Genomic DNA, 18,767 nt, shown 5'->3' on the forward strand with positions numbered 1-18,767 from the left:
CCTTTCCCATAATAAGTTCCTCTTAAATCAGAGAGGCTTGGGTTCTAGAATAAGGCCAGCCACTTACTAGCCATTTGACCCAGAGTAATTACTTACCCTGAGTAAATCTCAGTTTTCTCATCTGAAAAATGGGAATAAATGCCAGCGTTTACTTAGAGGAATTGAGAGGATTCAATGAGAATACACAGAGACTTATCCTATTCTTGTTCTTATTATTCTCTTCCTTTTCCTCTTCTTCTTCTTTTCTTTTTCTTTCTCTTCTCCTTATTCTTCAGAATTGTGTCTATAGCTCTCAGCAGGGGTTGCCACAAGGTGGCCATCAGCAAACATGTCGTGAGTGATGGAACAAAGGATGGGTGGTGAATGAATGAACCAAATAGCAGGCGAACTTTCTCTAAAACCAGTTTGCATCAATCTCCCCTGTGTCTTAGCCACAGCTCTTCCTCTTCAGCAGACTGGGGGTGACATCTGCGGCCTGGGACAGAGCTGGCCTGTCAGGTAGTGGCACCATTTCTCCCTAGTAATAGCTTGGATTTATACAAAATCTTTCTTCTTTTGGAGTTCATAGCTCCAAATAATGTCAACATTTTTAAGCTGCCAGAGTTTATCAGGCTAAACATGATTAGCAGACATTCCTCTCTGAACACACCCAAAGGTTAAACATAAGCCAGAAACCAACACCAGATTCAGGTCAGGCATTCCTGAATCGAATACCTTAGTGAAGGAAGAATGATAAAATCTCAGGTCTTCTCATTCTGGACAAGTACTTCTACGTTTTCCTTTCTAGTGTTTGTTTTTAGGGGCAATTTTTACATAGGAAGAATTTCCTACCAAGTGGGAATTTAACTGCTTTATCTTTTCTTCTATTCCAAAGGGATTTCGCAAAACTTGACATTTCATTCTATAATCCATGGGTTCCATTCCTATGTCATTCATACCCGTGCTTGTGTTTCTCGGTGCGGGTGGGGATTTGACCTGGTTCAGAGGTGGACTTAAGTAGACTAGGCGTTGGAGAGAGAAAGCAGGGAGTCAGGTCAACTTGGCTGTTTGGAACTGGGGTTTCACCAGTTTCTTGTTATCCCTTGGTTCCCTTTGCTGCTCCTCTTTTTTATATGGTCCTACTGGGGTTTTTGTTGTGGTGGTGGTTGTTAGGGGTGATTTGGTTTGGAGGACATGTAGTTCCTGGATCTCTCCTTTGACTTCTTATTTCTAAATGACAACCTAAGGATCCAAATCTACGTGGGGGCCACAGGTATCTTAGGAGAGTCCGTCCCCAGATTGCTTTTGTTTTCTAGGTAGAACATTCAGAACCATTGGCAGAGACCCACCCTTGGGACTAAGCATATTGTTGGCTCTTGTCAACAAAGTGAATGGGCCAAAAGAAGGGAATTCTCCTTTAAACTTGATTCTTTGGCAATTTACATTGATCTATTCCTTTCAAAAGAGTTCACTTGTCTTAATTCAAATTTTGCATATTACTAAAGGAATTTAAGATTTACCTTCAGTTCTAGTTTACTTTTGACTTTTTGGCTCCATACAGTGTCTTGAAAATATGAAGGCAATAGAACTTCTGGAAAAAAAGAAAAGGAGAAGTCAATGGGATTCAGATTCAAACATATCAGGTTTATGGAAACTCCTGTTTTTTACCAGCAGAGGGTTTTAAGATAAATACTTCTGTCATTATGAAATTCTTATATATTTGCCAAAAATCTGTGTCATTATTTAATGAAACTTAAGCAATTTTCAAAGTCTCCACAAATATATAGAGATTTAAATTATTTAGCTCTTTATTTATAGAAAATAAAACTTGGTTAAAATTATATTAATTAAATAAACCACAACTGATGAGTTACATTTTATTTATGATGTCACGTGGGCCAGGACTATGTCGAGGTTCAAAATATACCTTAAAAAATTAAGTTTAAATAAAAATATCTCCAATGACTTCCCCTGGAAAGTGGCTAGTCACCAAGTACAAAGCTTATTGGACTATTTTTGTGTGCAGAACCAGTCCTTTAGAGAAGAAAAAGTTCCTAAAATTTTTACTATATTGTGGGAAAAATTTTAGAGAATGAAACCTCTTCATGGTACATAAGAAACATGAAAAACTTCTGTTTATAATAAATGATGTTTAAAAGGAAGTGCTAGCAAATGAATAAAAACACAGTAACTTTAAGCAAACTAATTCCAATAGTACTGCATCTGTTACTGAATGTGTGTGTGTCTTAGGCTGGAAACCGGATATCTGGACACTATGTAGGGATAACAGATGTGCCTCTGAGCAAGAAGAGACATGCTGGGAAGGGCACAAAGGTGAGACCTCCAGCGAAGTCTTGATATAAATAGTATGGGCTTCTAGAAGCAACCCTATCCCTCTCACATACTTCTTTTTCTTTTGCAACTTGCAAGCATTTGGTGTCCCTTAATCTCTAGTTCCTGTTAATTCCCATCCATTGTTATCCTTCTCTTAATTCACATTCTTTCCCTTAACGGTTTATGTATTCACTTGAATACTTTTCTATGTCCTATTAATTTGGGACTAGTTTTATGCAGTACTTAGCTTTTCCTCTCTTGCAAGTTCTATCCTGCTGGTTTCAGAATCTAAGTGTTAGAAGGGATCATTAAAGTCATCTACTCCAAACTCTTTCTCAGTGAGGGATTCTTGGCTTTTTATATCCTGAAGAGGAATGCTGGGAGTTGGCTTTGTTGCTTAGAGAATGGGAGCTCCCTCCACTGCAGTCCGCCCAAATCGCTGTTAGAAAATCCTGTGTGTATCCACCTCTCCCACCTTCATTTCTTCTCCTCTTAGTCTTTTTGTGGTCCACCAAATGGTTTCCTAATGTAATATTTTCTTACATTATTGACCATGTCCCTTTCTTTCTCCATCCTCCTCCCTTTTCATTCTTCACTGCCCCTTAAAAAATATTTTAGAAACAAAACGCTATAAAGTTATGTATTTCTTCTACCAAGCACTCTAAAATTTAAAGTATGTAACACCTTAAATCGGGGTTGCCCTGATGAAGTCATTAAAGATAACCTTCCTCGATATGTGAGCGCGTGCGCTTGTAAACACACACACACACACACACACACACACACACACACCAGTTCCCTACGGAGTAGCAGTAATTTGTGGCCCAACCATCCCACTCATTGCTGTCTATGAAAAGGGAACTTCAACTTTTCACATACATCTGGTATTTGGGGGTGCTCGACATGTAGAATTCCGAGTCTTAATGACCTTGACAGACATGAATCCCCTTAAACTCCCAACACTGGGCCTTCGAGGAAGCAGAAGCCACTCTCCGCCTTCCTCTGCGTAAAGGGCAGGAGTTCACCACTCCGATTTTTTCTGAATCCTTGCCTTTTACTAACAAAGGCGGAAAAGGTAAAACAGAGGCTGCGGAATGGCAGGCTACCAGCTGACTCCAGCCCTCAGAGGTATTTTGAATGGCCTGCTCAGAAGGTTCGAGATAGTTTAACTAGTTGCCATCATTTACAAATGAGGACATCTGATTTCAATCTGGATTTCTGCGCCCTTAAACAAGTGGAAGCACTTGCAGCCCTGGGCCAGTTCCTTCCCGGCAGCTGCCTCCCTTGCACTCGGGCGCACCCCTGCTTTTAGCGTGGCCGCAGCCATGCACTCCGCAATGCTCTCGGCCCCAGCAGCGTCCGCCTGCATCCTGTCGCCTTCCCACCCTGAACCCCCGCCTGCATCCTGTCGCCTTTCCACCCTGAACCCGAAGAGGCGCACGAGTTGTTCCTATGATGAAGACGCTTTGAACTCGGTTGTGAAATGAACTGAGGGAAACAAATAAACTGACAAAACCCTGGGTGCATCCCAAGGCGGGATGGTATTGATGGGGAAGGTGGAAATATGGGTACAAGGGAAACAAGGATCCAAACGGAACAGCTTGCTCCTTACTAGGGTAAATTCCTTGCAAAAGACCTATTAGCTAAAAATTGCTAATATAAGTTAGATGAGTAATCTTCATTTCCCATCAAGATGGAAACAAATGGAACAACAAAGTGTGAGGGGTAGACTGCTGTGAGCTCCCCAAGCCCCAGCTCCGGGCACTCAGCCAGACCACACATCCGGGGGTGCCCGCGCAGGGATGGGCCCGCACGACTGAGAACCTGGGCGGAGGGAAGGATGCCACCTACAGGCCTTACCCAGAAAGTTTCCCACTCTTCCATGCTGTCTTGGTCTCCACCCTCCAGCCACCTGGAGTGGGCTCCAAGAACCTAGGAGCAGGCGGAAGACGGAAGGAGTCTGGGAGACAGCCCCAGACTCCACTCCACATTGACCTTTGCTTTGAGCGACAATTAAGCACTTGTAGTTCACTGAGACTCTAAGATTTATGGGATATTTGTTACGATACTTAGCCTACTTCCGATTAGTACAGAAAGCTACTACTGAAAGCTACCACTGGGAAATGGAGTACCATATTCTCAAAGACAGTAATGATTGCTAATAAGCATGTCTGTGCCACCAAAGAGATAAGAATCCAAATAGGAGCCCTTAGTCCCTAATGGGCGAGGAAGCCTGCTGCTCCCAGATTCCAGCTCCCTGCTGCAGAGCCGATGGAAGCTGCGGATGTATTTAGGAAATCTTTCGCACAAAATTGCTCGGTGCAGCTGTGCTCTTCCTGCCTAAGCGGAGAGGAACACATAAAGGGAAAGCCCATCTGTTTGGGGACTGCTAATGTGCCTCTAGGCTCCCAGGTAACGCATACCTGAAGAGGGAAGTAGAGAGACCAAAATGATGAGACCTAATTCTGCTTTAGAACAGACTCTGAAATCCGTGGCCCCCTACTGGGATACACCATTCCAAGTTAGAGCTTTGTTTTAGTAGCTTAGTACTGTTGGGATGATAGGAGTTTTGAAATTCTGGTGTACATTAGCCTTAAACTAGTGATAAGTTGTTCTAACCCCAAATGTTCTCTTTTCTGAAAAGTCTTAAACTTTTTTTACTTTCTTGAATGATGCCTCTTATGGAGGCAACTCTAGTGAGGGTTTCTAAGGATTTAGCAATTTGTTGAGATAATTAGGAATAGAGGAAGAAATGGCATAATAACTAGCTCATTACTTTGGACTAGTTTTGCTCTACTTGTTACGGGGTTGTTTGTAATGTAGCTATTTAATATAGAACGTTTTAATGGTAATGATCTTATTTTCTGGGTACTTGCCCAAAATGAGAAAGTTGATTCCTAAATGGTTCCAGCTCACCAAATGAGACTTGAGATGGTAGGGAATTGAGCTCTGTGACAGTAAATTTGGGTACTAAGAAAGGCTGAATGTACCACAGGGTGACAATCTCAGTGTCTAATTCCTTCCCAGTGGCACAAGACACAAAGTAGTATAGACCCCAATCTATACAAAGGAAGTCCTTTGAGTTATTTATTTAAAAATGTGTATTCTGTCTCTTTGACTAAAATTAGGAATATATTCAAGTTCTCCTGGTAAGATAGAAGACATATATTTTTTTAAAGGTTAATAAAACAGAAATAAATAACCAAGGCCAAAGAATGAGGTTTTCCATAAGGTTAGAATAATGGTTTCATAATGGTTGCTGTGATTGAATTAAATCTGGCTCTGAGCATCTGGCGGTGAAAACGAAGATACGACAAATTATAAAATCATGGTGCTACACCACTGGGAGTCTTCGCTGGCCTCGCATTCTAAAAGAAAGTTTGAATCTGGAACTTTATGTGGGTGTCATGGAATAGCACAGCAATATCTTTTTTTTTTTTTTTTTTTTTTTTGAGACAGAGTCTCACTCTGTTGCCCAGGCTAGAGTGAGTGCCGTGGCATCACCCTAGCTCACAGCAACCTCAAACTCCTGCGCTCAAGCGATCCTACTGCCTCAGCCTCCCGAGTAGCTGGGACTACAGGCATGTGCCACCATGCCAGGCTAATTTTTTCTATATAGTTTTAATTGTCCGATTAATTTCTTTCAATTTTTAGTAGAGACAGGGGTCTCACTCTTGCTCAGGCTGGTTTCGAACTCCTGAGCTCAAACAATCCGCCCGCCTCGGTCTCCCAGAGTGCTAGGATTACAGGCATGAGTCACCGCGCCTGGCCAGCACAGCAATATCTTTGAATACAATTTTATTAAAAACAAAAACAAAATGCACACCCAGAATTTGTCAGGGAATATACATAATTGTAACTTAATGAAGGTAACTTGGGGATGGGAAATTCTGGTGATTCCACCAAGTAAAACTTTTGCCAAGACAAGCCCACTAAAATGCATATTGAAACCATATCCACTGTTTTCTTTTATGGTATCTGAAGCAGAGTTGAACATTCAATGAGTTGTGTATTTAGAGTATAATATGACAAATAAAATTTTAAATAATCCATGGGTGCTACTTACGTAATTGTTAGTGATGTATAGGCTAGTTTAATTGTTTAGACACTGTATATAGAGAAATGAACAGAGGTTCATTGGAAATTACATCTCAGTACTCTATTTCGAAGCATTTACCATTTAGCTTGTTTGGCAAAATCCCACCAGATGCAAGGCAGCTTGGTGGTGCCATTTCAGCCGTGCTAATATGTGTAAGGCATGTGTCAGGGGAGCACACAATCTCCTAAACACATTGAAGATGCATCACGGCTTTTTAGTTCAAAGGTTCAAGGGGCTGTTTGAAGTATGTATGGATTTCTTGGAGTCTGAGTAGCTATTTCCCATATTCGTAGGCATAAAAGCACTTTGCACATAGTACTTCATAGAATGCACTCAATGACCCTGTAGGTTCAATATTATAGCATCTTTCTATAGATCAGACTTCTGAGATTTAGAGAGCATCTTGCCCAAAGGTTACAATAGCTAAAGAGCAGATGAGGAAATGGAGTCATCAAGATATTAAGTTACCAGCCTGAAGTCACGCAGGTAGAGCGTAGAAGCATTGCAATTTCAACCCGGGCTCTTAAGATTTATATTATACTGTCTCCCTGCCAAAATAGTTTCAAGCTGTAAGAAAATAAATGTGGTTTAACACAGATGCCTACAAGTGCATTGGCTCAGAGTAGCATTCATATTTCTAAATGACCAACTTGGAAAGATTAAGGGGGAAGGAAGCAGAGTCAGGAAGAATCAGAAGCAAAGGAAGGCAGGAAAACACAAAAAATTCTCTTCCTCCCCTTTTTTCTCTAGCTTTCTGGCAAGCAGATGGGCGTACGATGGGGTTGGTATAAGTACCAGGATTCTCGCTATCCTAAGACTCCCCAGAAAGTGTCTGGAATGACTTAAACCTCTAAGCTCCTTAGTTACAAAGGAACCTTCAAGCTACAAGTTTGAGTATACATGTGGAGCAGTTTAAAAGCCTTCCTAGTTAGTCTGTAAAAATGTAAATGAGTGTCTAAGAGCTCACAACTGTGTCATGTCCCCTGCATACATAACTTCAAGTTCATTTTTTAAAATAAGGTTTTTAATGTCTTTAAAACCAGGATTTTTGGTTATCTCAGACTAAAGTGAATTACCTGAAAGTTAGCAAAGATGAACTGAAAAATGGGTTGTTCTCCAGAATTAATTTTTTTTTCCTGTCTGGCTTATCTTTCATTAGCATATTTGATCATTCATTTGTGCATTTCTTGAACACTTACTGAGAGCACACTGGGTACCACGATGAGCTAGGAGTGGCCTCGTGCGGGAGAATGAAAGGTACAAGTGGCAATTTGTGAGCTGGGTCTCTAGGTCTGGGTCCCTGGGCACAACCTCAGAATATTCTGTGTTCACAAGGGCATGACATGGGGCTGACGCTGTGGACCAAACCAAAAAAGAATCCCCTTACCAGTTTGCCAGTCCTTGGAGATTCTCTGAGGGGAAGGATATAGTCCAAACAAGATAAAATAAGAATGATTGAGAGCCCAAAGACAGAACAAACGGAGCATTATCTTGAAAAGGTGATGAGGGCAGATCAGTAATAAGATTAGTAACCAATAAGCTAGAGGTCAGGTCAAGACCAAATTCAGAGGATCATACCCACCCCCTGCAACCTGTCTCTTACTGAACAGTTTCTGTTGTTTTCCAAGGCTGGAGATGTGTTTGTAAAGAAATAAACTGAGCCAGGTAGATAGAACTTCGTGACCAATGCAATGCAAGGAGTGAATGAGAAAGAGGAGTGGAGGGTGTAAACATGGGTTCATGGTGAGATCTCCCATCCAAGCACTAACCAGGCCTGACCCTGCTTAGCTTCTGAGATCAGATGAGATTAGTTGCATTTAGGGTAGTATGATTCGTGGTAAGTTCTGCCTGCCCAGCTGAGGATCCCCTGGTCCACCTAGCTGGGGGTGTCCTGTAGGCAGTTAAATATGCATGTCTGGTGCTCAGGAGATACACCAGCCTATATGCACATCAACTTCTACAAAACGCTGATCTAGTGTAGATTCCATCTTGACGGCCCAGGATCAGTTTATATACTAGTGACTCTCCGGTTCAGGCAGGTCACTGAGTTTAAATTCCTTTCCAGCCCTATGATTCTGGGATGCCGTGTTTCATTTTTCCTTTTTGCCATTCACTCTTTAGGAAAAGAGTTTGTTAAAACATTCTCTTTATGGTCTTGAATTTCTTAACTGCTTTCAAAAATTGATAAAGCAAATAAACGGTCTACCTTTATGCAACCATATGGTTTTGGTTTTTCACCCAAACCAGGGCATAATAAGTTCACATTAAGAAATCTAACTCCATTCTCCCATCCTTGATCCCTCCTGTCATAGAAATTCATGGTTTGGGGAGGGACTCTGGCCCATAGAGGGCTGAGATGTTTACTAATGTGAATGATCAGATCTATGGAACCTCGTTACTGGGAGGGAAAGATGGAAGAAGCCTTATGAATCCTAGGCAAGCCCAGCCTGTAGCAGCAGCAGGAAGGGAATCCATGCGATGTGCACTGCCAGAACCCCAAGGTCTTCTGACAACAAAAGTGAGCACTGCAGAACTCTTATTAACAACTGCTAAAAAGCAATGCACAGGGAATGTTCAATATTAATTTATAGGTCAAAACGTTCCCAAATTTTGGTCTAAAAATGGATAACCTCTAGGTCAATGAAACGGAGAATGAAGCATTTTTGTTTGCAATTTTTACTCCCTCTCCCGCCTTTTTTCTCCTTTTTCTCTTTTACTAGACTTTTGTGCTGTGAGATTTGTTTGCACTTTCATAAGCAAGCACACTGTAGAGATGAACTGCTGAGGACCTTGGCATTTGTCTTGTAGGGCTGGGCGTGGTCAGGGTGCCAAGCGACCTGTGACCTCTTGCACAAGGTCCCCACCCTAGTCGAGCCCCATCCAGATCCCACTAGCGGGGTGCCAGCAAGGCCTCGCGCCTCACTCCTGACTTGCCCCAATGCTGACTGAGTTCCAGGGTGGCCAGCCAGGCTCTGCTTCCTTTCCCAGCTATAACCCTGCTCCTGAATCCCAGGTCCTGATTTTTAGCTCCATTCTTCCACCCCCTCAGCTGTTCTCCTACCTGCAGGAAATCCCAGGGGCAGTCAGCTCCAGAACTGCCACTGACAGAGCCTCCTGCTCTGAAGGTGACCGTGGGCGCTCCAGAGAAGGCCTTCCCGTCAATCAATAGAATCATCTAATGTTTCACAACAGATAAATCAGGAACCTGATTAGAAACATGTAATTAGAGGCACATTTAAATCTAAACAGCCTTACTTGAGCACCATTCGGTAAGAGATGCTATTTACTGAAAAGTCATTCTAAGTGTCACATTCCACATCAGTTGTTCTTTAAAGAATGAAGATGGATCAATAAAGTTGGGAAAATGTGAGCTGTCACAAAATCACCTTGCCAGATAACATTCAACTGGACACCCTCACCCTGCAAACTGCCACCATACTGATCACTGATTGAGACTCAGCTTTCTGAGACATAGCATCTTTCAGATTATGTTTACAAAGAAGGCGCTCAATGGCTTAATTCTGCCTGGCTCCTTCTAGAAGTTTCCCTATTTGAGCAATCTGTCCACTGTCTATATTCTTTCAGTCATCTGACCTATCTTTGTGTACCGAATACCCTCTTCCTCATGAGCTCCAGCCTCAAGTTTCTGCAAACAGCCTTGTTCTGACTACTCCACTGCTTGGTGTCCCTGTGCAGGAAAGCACATGCGTAGTCCTGAGGGGCTGCCCCACCCAACAATGCCCAGGCCCTCTCTCCATCGGGGCACTCCAGGCAAAGGCCCTCTCCATGGCCTCAGGCCTGCCCTGGACCTCAGCTCAGAGCAGAGTACGATTGGCATTCGCCCCCTGCTTCAGACAACCATCATTCAGAGCATACTATGGAGCTTTTCCTAGGAATGCTATTGAAAGGACCAAAGGGCTATTTCAGAAATGAAAACTACTAACCATATGGAATAAATATAAACAGTTCAAATATACACTTACTTGCATATACAAAAACTGTAAATATTTTATGATGTGGGTCTGGGACTGTGACTTGCTGAGACACTCGGTTAGGTGCAGCAAAGGAAATTGGGCCTCCAAGTTGTATCCAGACTTTCCTCTGTGTTCATGACTTTGCCCAGCCCAGCTACTACCCGCTGCTGATAAGCACACGCCTGGAACATTCATACCGACTCTGGGGATCCTCAGTCTCCCTCACGCTGCAGTTTCTAAGTGCTTGGACTTGAAGTAAAGTCACTTCATTGACCATTCATCCAGTTTAGCTACATAAGACTCTACAAGGTATTACACAAATCCCTGCAAATCTCAAACTTCATTGCATTTGTTTCCACCAAATTACTATCAGCAAAAACATTAGCAGGAGCTGCGTATCACCTGAGGATAGATTCTCTATTTCAGGTTGGATTCTGCTTTAAAAACTCCTCGGTCCTAACACTTTCCGAATCCCACTGCTAGAATAATTCCTGGGCTCAGCAGCCTGAGGTTTCGCTACTTCATCATTTCCTATCCAGACTTTTCATGCCTCCCCATAGTTCTGTTTACTCTGTTATGTGAACCAGGGAATTTGCTCCGTGGTGCATGTTGACATTTGCTTGTGGTCCCTGCAGCAGCTCACCTTGTTGCTATACACCCACATCCCCGATGCTGATGCATTGCTGCATCTTCTCTTCTCCCTTTTTTTTCCCTAAAAGTATGGTGACTTCTTCAAAAATGCTAAGGAACCAAATGTGGATAACTAAATGGTTACATGTTCTAATGTGTAAAACACTGGAGCAGGGATCTTTTAGACACGACCTAATGTGTTCCTCCAGCATGGCATGCTTTATTCAATTAAACTCCCTCTCCAGATAGCATGCCAAACATATGCATGCATTACAGTTTGATTGGAGTGCTATTATTTTAACCCAAACTAGCATAGATTCTTTTTTTAAATTGAGTGATTATTGGTTATATTACATTCTTGGGTGTGATATTATACTTCACCACAAAATAAATACGTGTAGAATCATGAGGAAATGCAGTTTGGTAATAAAGATTTTTCTTTACAGGAAGATGCTCAGAAACATTGCTACGCCACTGCCAGAAACAAGGCACAGTGTGGTGAGTCTCCACGTCAGAAAAGTCTCTATGTTAGCCCGGGTTCTCCAGAAATCAGAACCTGCAGCAAAGCTCTGTGCCAGTGTTCTGTTCGGGAGTACAATCGCAGAGAAGAGCGAGGGGAAAAGGAGAGTGAAGAGAAAAAGGAGGGAAAACAAATCCCAGGTGGTATGTTACCCAACTGGCGGCAGCTTCTCAAGGAAACACAGCGGGTTGCTCCGTCACGTGGGAATCAGCCACGATGCTGTCTGAAGGTCCTGTGTCCACCGGGGAGAGAAAGGGCACGCATTTTCTGGGCAGGATTCCCTCCAACTCTTGACTATCCCATGAAGCCTACACCTCCCTGCACTTCAGGGTTGTGGGATTCAGGACCTGCGGGAGCTGCTAGAGACCAGCTCCTCCAGGGGTCTGGGCAAGGTAGGCCCAGGTGCAGGAGCCGCTGTGGCTCCTACTGCAGCAGGTGCAGTGGAGATCATGTCCCAGCCTGGCCCTTGCATCTCACGAGTGCCTGGAAGGATGGCTGGTGTCAGATGAGGCAGTGGCAGGGGTGGCTCCAGTACTTCAGGACTATGGGAACAATATGAGCTGCTGCTGGCGCCATGCAAACCCCCAGTGGAGTCCTGGGAGGACAGGTGGCTCCGAGCTGATCTGGAAAGGCACAAGCATGGCCTGGTGCATGAGTAGAGCAGGAAATATGCATCATTGATCCCCTGCTTTTGGCTGTGTGACCTTGAGAAGGTCAGGTCACTTCTTTGTGCCCCTTTGGTTGAAGCTATGAATCCTCAGAAGGGGAGGGGGAATAACCCCTTCCTGTATGAAGGAACAGGGCTGGAAGCTCTCTTAGACCTATAGCGCTGGAAGGATCTGTGACAATCTGGTCCAATGCTCTTATTTTCCACTTTGGAAGCAGTCATGGATAGGGGCCTGGGTCTTTTGTTGGGCATATCTTACCCAAGCAACGTTTATGATTGGCTAAGAACTTTCACATTTATCATCTCATTTCACCCTTTCCACAGTCCTCAGAGTAACCTTGGTAGATAGTATCTGTGTCTGACGGTACTAGAAATGGAATCTGTGTCTGGGCTCCAAAATCAAGATCTTTCTGTTACACTTTTTGTTCTGTTTTCCCTGTGCTCACTTTCATCTGCATGTGGCAAGGTTTTCTAGGGCACTCTGATCAGCCTATACTTGTTGTGGAAGGAGCCCAGTGATTTCCTTTCTGTTAACTCACCCGGTACTCAGTGGATGATGAATTCTAAGTTTTTTAAGTATTTTGGACATGTTTAATCTGTGGTTCCTGGCAGGGAGTCAGGGTGCGTTGGCTCAGGTGGCGTTAGTCCCACGAACCAGATTGTGACAGAGGAAATAGCAACTTGTTTTTGGCACAAGTTACAAATGGTAAATATTGATTGGGTCCAAGACAGGATGCCAAGAATCAATCAGAGTTGGAGAATCGTATTTGGAGATGAAATGTACCATCACAGCCAGCAAGGTGAGAGGTGGGTTTTCACGGCAGGAGGGAAGGCAGAGCCAAGGGTCCAGGGAAGAAGAGCCCAAGGAACAGGGGATCGACGTAAGGGAGGAGGGAGATGAGATGGTGGCAGGTTTGGAGGTGTTCTTGGAATATACAGCATGGCTGAGCTGAACCCATTTGAAGAGCTAGCCATAGAATAAAAATAACTCATTTTCTGCTGCCTTAGTGGAAAATTCTGAATTTTATCATTATTTATTAAGTGCTTACTTTGGCTAAACATTTAAGGATCGACTCTTAAAGTAATTTCATTACATAAAGAAATATAAATTGTATACATATTCCTAAATCACAAGATAGTGTAAGTACCACATGAATAGTATAAACATCATACTCTAGTTATTTAGAGGGATAAGAGATCTGAACTTTTACTTTTAAGCCACAGGTTTTTGAAGAGAATAACATCATATGTTGAGAATATTTATCTGGAGGCAGAATACAAAACAGATTGGAAATGAAGTGACTGAAACAGAGAAGTCAGTTAGGATACTATGGTTCCAGTCCAGGCACAGGAAGGAAGGAGTCTTGGCAGTAAATGTATTTTGGATTTGCCCATTTAAATTCATCTTATGAGATTTTTTTTCTTTAAGGAATAGGACAAACACAAAGTACATTTAGCTGATCAAGTACATACCCAACTGAATATCTTTTGAGCCAACCTCTCTTCATATACTGGTTTTGCTTTGTTCAGAGGGGCTAGAAATTAGTACACAGGTGCCTAATAAAAGAGAGCAGTTATTTTGGGGAGGAGATGGTATTGTAACATATTTGTGCTTACATAAGCTTCGGAATCAGACACATCTGAGTTCTGACTCCAAATGTGCTAACCAGTTTGTAATCTTGGGCAAATTACTTAAAGATTCTCTGAACCTCAGTTTTTCCTCTGTAATATGGGGATAATGATATCTACTTAGTTGTATTAAGGCAGAATTTAAATGAGACTGCATAGTAGCTATGTCTCTAGACAGCCAACACTTTAGAAATATAACCAATTGTTACTGGTCATATTTGTTTGCCATTTTACATGCTAATGACACTGGAAGATGATCTATATCTATGGAGCTCATGAAACGACATTGGGCATGACTGTGTCCCCAAACCAAACATTGCACCCACCTATTTCATGCTGTGAATATTAGTTTTAAATCACAGCATATTCCTCATTTTTAAACTTGAAATTAGGACTATTAGCTCAATTTAACATACATATCAATGCAAACTAATGTTAAAATCCATGTGACAGTTCTTCATAGAACACTCTAACACCTAAAAAATAGTTTTGAAATGTTTAAATTAAAATGCCAGGTACAAAGGTGTGTGTTTGCTTTAGTATCTTATTTGAGCAATTTCTTCTGTGTGTCTGCGCATGCGTGTGTAAATGCACGCAGTTTCAGGGATTGGATCTAAGATATGTCTGAGAATAATTAGGCCTGCAAAAATGTGAGAGGATTACCTACTGCTCCTTTAATTTCATGTGACTAAGCCCAGAGAAGAAGATAATATCCCTGAAAACACTTTGATGCAGAATTTAGGCTTTGAGGGAGGAGGGAGACACATATACGTCAAGAGAGACAGAGGCTCAGAAACAGAAGTTGGTGGTACTCATTGGTGTTCTGGTCTTTTCCCTGTGATGACCAAGTAGAACAGACATCTAACAGAGTTCAACTGTCACATTTGTTGATCACACGCCCTTCATCAGGGAATATTTACTCCTTCTTCTTTTCCTACCCCTAAACCTGGCTCTAAATATCAGCACCCCTGTACACACAAAAATCCCCAGATTTATATCAATCTGAGACTGCTAAACTATTTATTTTTATAAGGAAGCATTAGGGTCCATCCAGAAAACAAAAGGAATTACCTACAAGAACTTACAGGTTTTTTTTAAAACAAATGTCAAAAAACCCTCTTCTATGAAAAGAATGAAGAACAACTTGAACATATAAAAATAAGTTGGCCAAGTCAGACAACTTCAAATAAGATGGTAAACATGTTGGTTTTCAGCACATATCCAAGAAATACTTTTCAGATCCATTGACTCCATTTTGAGGGGACAATACAGAGAAGAACAATGACAAAAGAACCCCCCCGACAAAGTCTGGCTGACTAAACAGCTCACGGAATACTAAGGATAAGGTTTAATGATCTGTGACTCCACCAGGCACAGACCACCTAGTTCGCATCATCGAATGCCTTTGATCAGCCCGGCCAGGAGCAATAACCTACTGAACCTTGAGTGGCTGTGGCGGACAGAAATCTAAACATCACCAAAGCAGCAAGTCCCAGGCATTAATCTTTAACAAATGTTTATTGAATATCTGGCAGCCCAGACATGCTCATTCCAGGAGACGCTGACAAACCAAAGGAGGGAGGGAGAGAGACAGGCACATGACCAACCACAATGTATTTTCACAAGCCGTGTGCTAGACAACAAAGACCTAGGGGAACATGTCAAAAAAAGCAATATATTCTGGCTGGGAGCTTGGCACAGTCTGGAAGAGCTCACAGATGTGATGACATTTGAAGAAGGCCTTGGGAAGTGAAGAAATTTGCCAGACAGAGAGAGAGGACAGGATGTTTATATCAGAGCGGGACCAGCATGAGCAAATCATGGCACTCAAGGATGGGATATAAGATGTGGAGGTGGGTAGAGGTGGCAGAGATTAAAAAGTGGTGTTGCAGTCACATTCCGAAGGCGGCTGTGAGGAGCCCTGGTAAGAAACGTGGGCTTCACTCTTCAAGTATTATGAAATCACTGGATCATTCATTCAAACAATATTTTCAGAGGACCTACTATGTGCTGAGTATTGTGTCAGCCTATGAAGAGTAAAAGAAAAAGGAACGCCAGTCTTCCCTCCAGGGACTCACACTCTACCAGGAAGAAAGACAGGCAAACCCCACAATACGGTAAGTTAAAGGCGAAGGCAGAGGAGCGCATGCTGGGGAATTGGGGAAACAAGACAGTCCTCCCGAAATTTCAGGGAATAACATCAGCCACTACTTCCTTTGCAGCTTTTTTGGTAAGTGCTGGGAACGGTTGTACTACATGTGTACACGTGTTCATTTAATCTCACAACCACCCCAAGAAGTAGGTTCTCTCCTATGATCGTTCCGGTTTTGCACATGCTGAGACAGACGAAAGAGAGTTTCAGTGAGTTGCCAGTTCACACGGCTGGTGGGCAGCAGAGGTGGGGTTGGAGGCTGGCAGTCTGGCTTCAAGCCTGAATGTTTAGCAACTTCACTCTATTGTCTCTTCAGGAAAATATAAATTTGACATGAGGCTCAAGGGTGAGAAAGCGGAGACTTTTAAGATGAATCCTGTAGGAGGGGCCTGGATTCTCCAGGCCAATCAGATGAGAGGTGCGACAAGGGTGGGTGTGCAGGTGTGGGGGTGGGACTGGTTGCACCCTGTAGCTCAGATTGGAGTACAGAATTCAGTCTGAGTGGTGTGGCTGGTGGTCTGCACAGGCGGGTCTAGACTGTAGACTCTAGAACGAGCATCTGTCAACATGTTCAGATCTAAAGAATATGCTTTGAACAATTAATATACGTTTTCAAGGTCCTAATTGCTACTTTCTACATGACTCCCTGGGTCCCAGCAGAAGTGAGCCCCAGTAGCCAGATGTTTCCTGGCTCTTCCTTCTCTGACATACTCTCCAGCGCCTGCAATCTGTCTCCTGGGACCACTTCTAAACAAACTCCCTGAGCCCAGGTCCTTGGCGCAGACTCTGCTTTGAGGACACCCAGACTAAGACACTTTCTTTGCACCCTGTTGAGTGTCCTTCTTCTGGAGTTTCCTTCATCCCCCCACAGGGGTTTTCAGGCTGCTGCAGGAACCAGTGAAGGGAGTCTAAGGTGTCGATGACCTCAAAGAAGGTGATGTGACCCTTAAAGGAAGGTGGGGTTAACTGCTGGTGGCTGGCAGGCGTCAGTGGGGAGAATCGCTGTGGATGTCCTTCCACAGTTTTCCACCCTGATCTTTGGGATTTCTGTTCCTAAAGTAAGGCAAAGAAAATGGCAAATATTATTCCATTTGTCTTAACTTGACCATTCTGTAGGTAGGGTGGAAATCCTGCCCCGTCCTGACCTCCCGGTGGGCTGCTGTGATTACCCAGAGCAATAGCTTCCACCAGATGTGAGGATCTGACTTTGGGCATCTTTATTCCTAAGGCCTTTTATTCTGCCATTAAAATGTGTGTCTTCCTTCCTTCCCTCCTTCCTTCCCTCTTTCCTTTCCCTACCTCCCTCTTTCTTTCTCCCATGTCTCCTTCTTTTCCCTCTAAATCCCAGACTAGACTCCCCCAGATGCTGGGATTCCCAGAGGTGTGCGTGTTTGTGTTCAAGGAGAGCAGGGAGGTGGTTGGCGGGAGGCCGGGAGCCCAGAGAAGTCTCTTCTGCTCTTTGATCTTCACTTCCTGGTTTACAAAATCAGAATGGAGGGAGGACGGGCGATGGCCTCTAAGGATCCTTATGAAATTCTGTGATTTGAACACAAACGCCACCATGAAATACAGCTGCTTCCCAAGTACTAATGAGGCAATACCACTTTCTCAAGGAAGGAAAGTAAATTCTCTTCTGCTGAATGTGAAAGAGTCTTGGAGGCAACAGCTAATAATCGGCAGGGCCTTCTAGAAAAAAGTTGTAAAGTTTAAAATGAGAGCACCCCTAAAACATGGGGAAGTACATGAAATGGCACCACCACCGCCCCCCTCCCCCCAGCACCCATCCTACGCCCTACACTTTCTTCTGAACAGCTATCGACTAATTGCAGCAGACACGATAACTGATGATAGCGGGGTGATTTGCCTGTAATGAGGAACCCTTAAACATCAAAAAACCCTCTGCGATCAGAAGAAATAACAAGCTAATGGAGTGAATCCAGGCATGGTGACAGGCAGGAGACACATAATTGACAGAGAGAGTTCACTTAGCACCATTGAACTTACATCCCATCGAGGGCTCCTAATGTGTCCCCCTGTGATACGGTACAAGCCCCTCCACAGCCACTGTGAAACCCCTGCGGGACGAGCTGGGACATAAGCAAATAAATTATTAATATTTAATTAACCTATACCTGCACACACTCACAAAAACCTCAAAAAATTTCATGGGAAGACAAACTTATATTTCAAAAAAAACCTTTGAAGCTTGAACACAGAAGCAGTCCGCTGCTTTCCTGCATGGAGGTGAGCCTGCCCGGCCGCGCGCCTGCGCAAGGGGACTGCGGGGGCGGGTCGGTGTCGCAGGGCGGCCACGGTGGCAACGACTCGGGGGCCCCACAGCCCAGGTGCACGAAGCACTGGCAGTTCACGTTGGACCAGCGTGCTCACGGCAAAGCCTGCCAGGGCGTTACAAAATTATACAACCTCACTCACAAAGAAAGGAGAAATATGGTGACTTGCAGGCATTTGCTTCAGCACAATGAAATGAAAACCCAGTTGCTCTGACCTCCTTAGGGTGAACACAGAGCACCTTTACCAGTATGCTGTTGCCCCAGACACAATGTTTTACTGGAAGAAATTTTGTACCAAAAAGCCCTTTTCTTATATCTTTTTCAAATTTGGGGAAGGAAAAATGACACACGAGGAAATCTGGTTTCAAAAATTCACAGGAATAAGGCTGGGCGCGGTGGCTCACGCCTGTAATCCTAGCTCTCTGGGAGACTGAGGCGGGAGGATGGCTTGAGCTCAGGAGTTCGAGACCAGCCTGAGCAAGAGCGAGACCC

Source organism: Propithecus coquereli, unplaced genomic scaffold (assembly GCF_000956105.1).
Source record: "Propithecus coquereli isolate 6110/MARCELLA unplaced genomic scaffold, Pcoq_1.0 Scaffold38, whole genome shotgun sequence".
Taxonomy (NCBI): domain Eukaryota; kingdom Metazoa; phylum Chordata; class Mammalia; order Primates; family Indriidae; genus Propithecus; species Propithecus coquereli.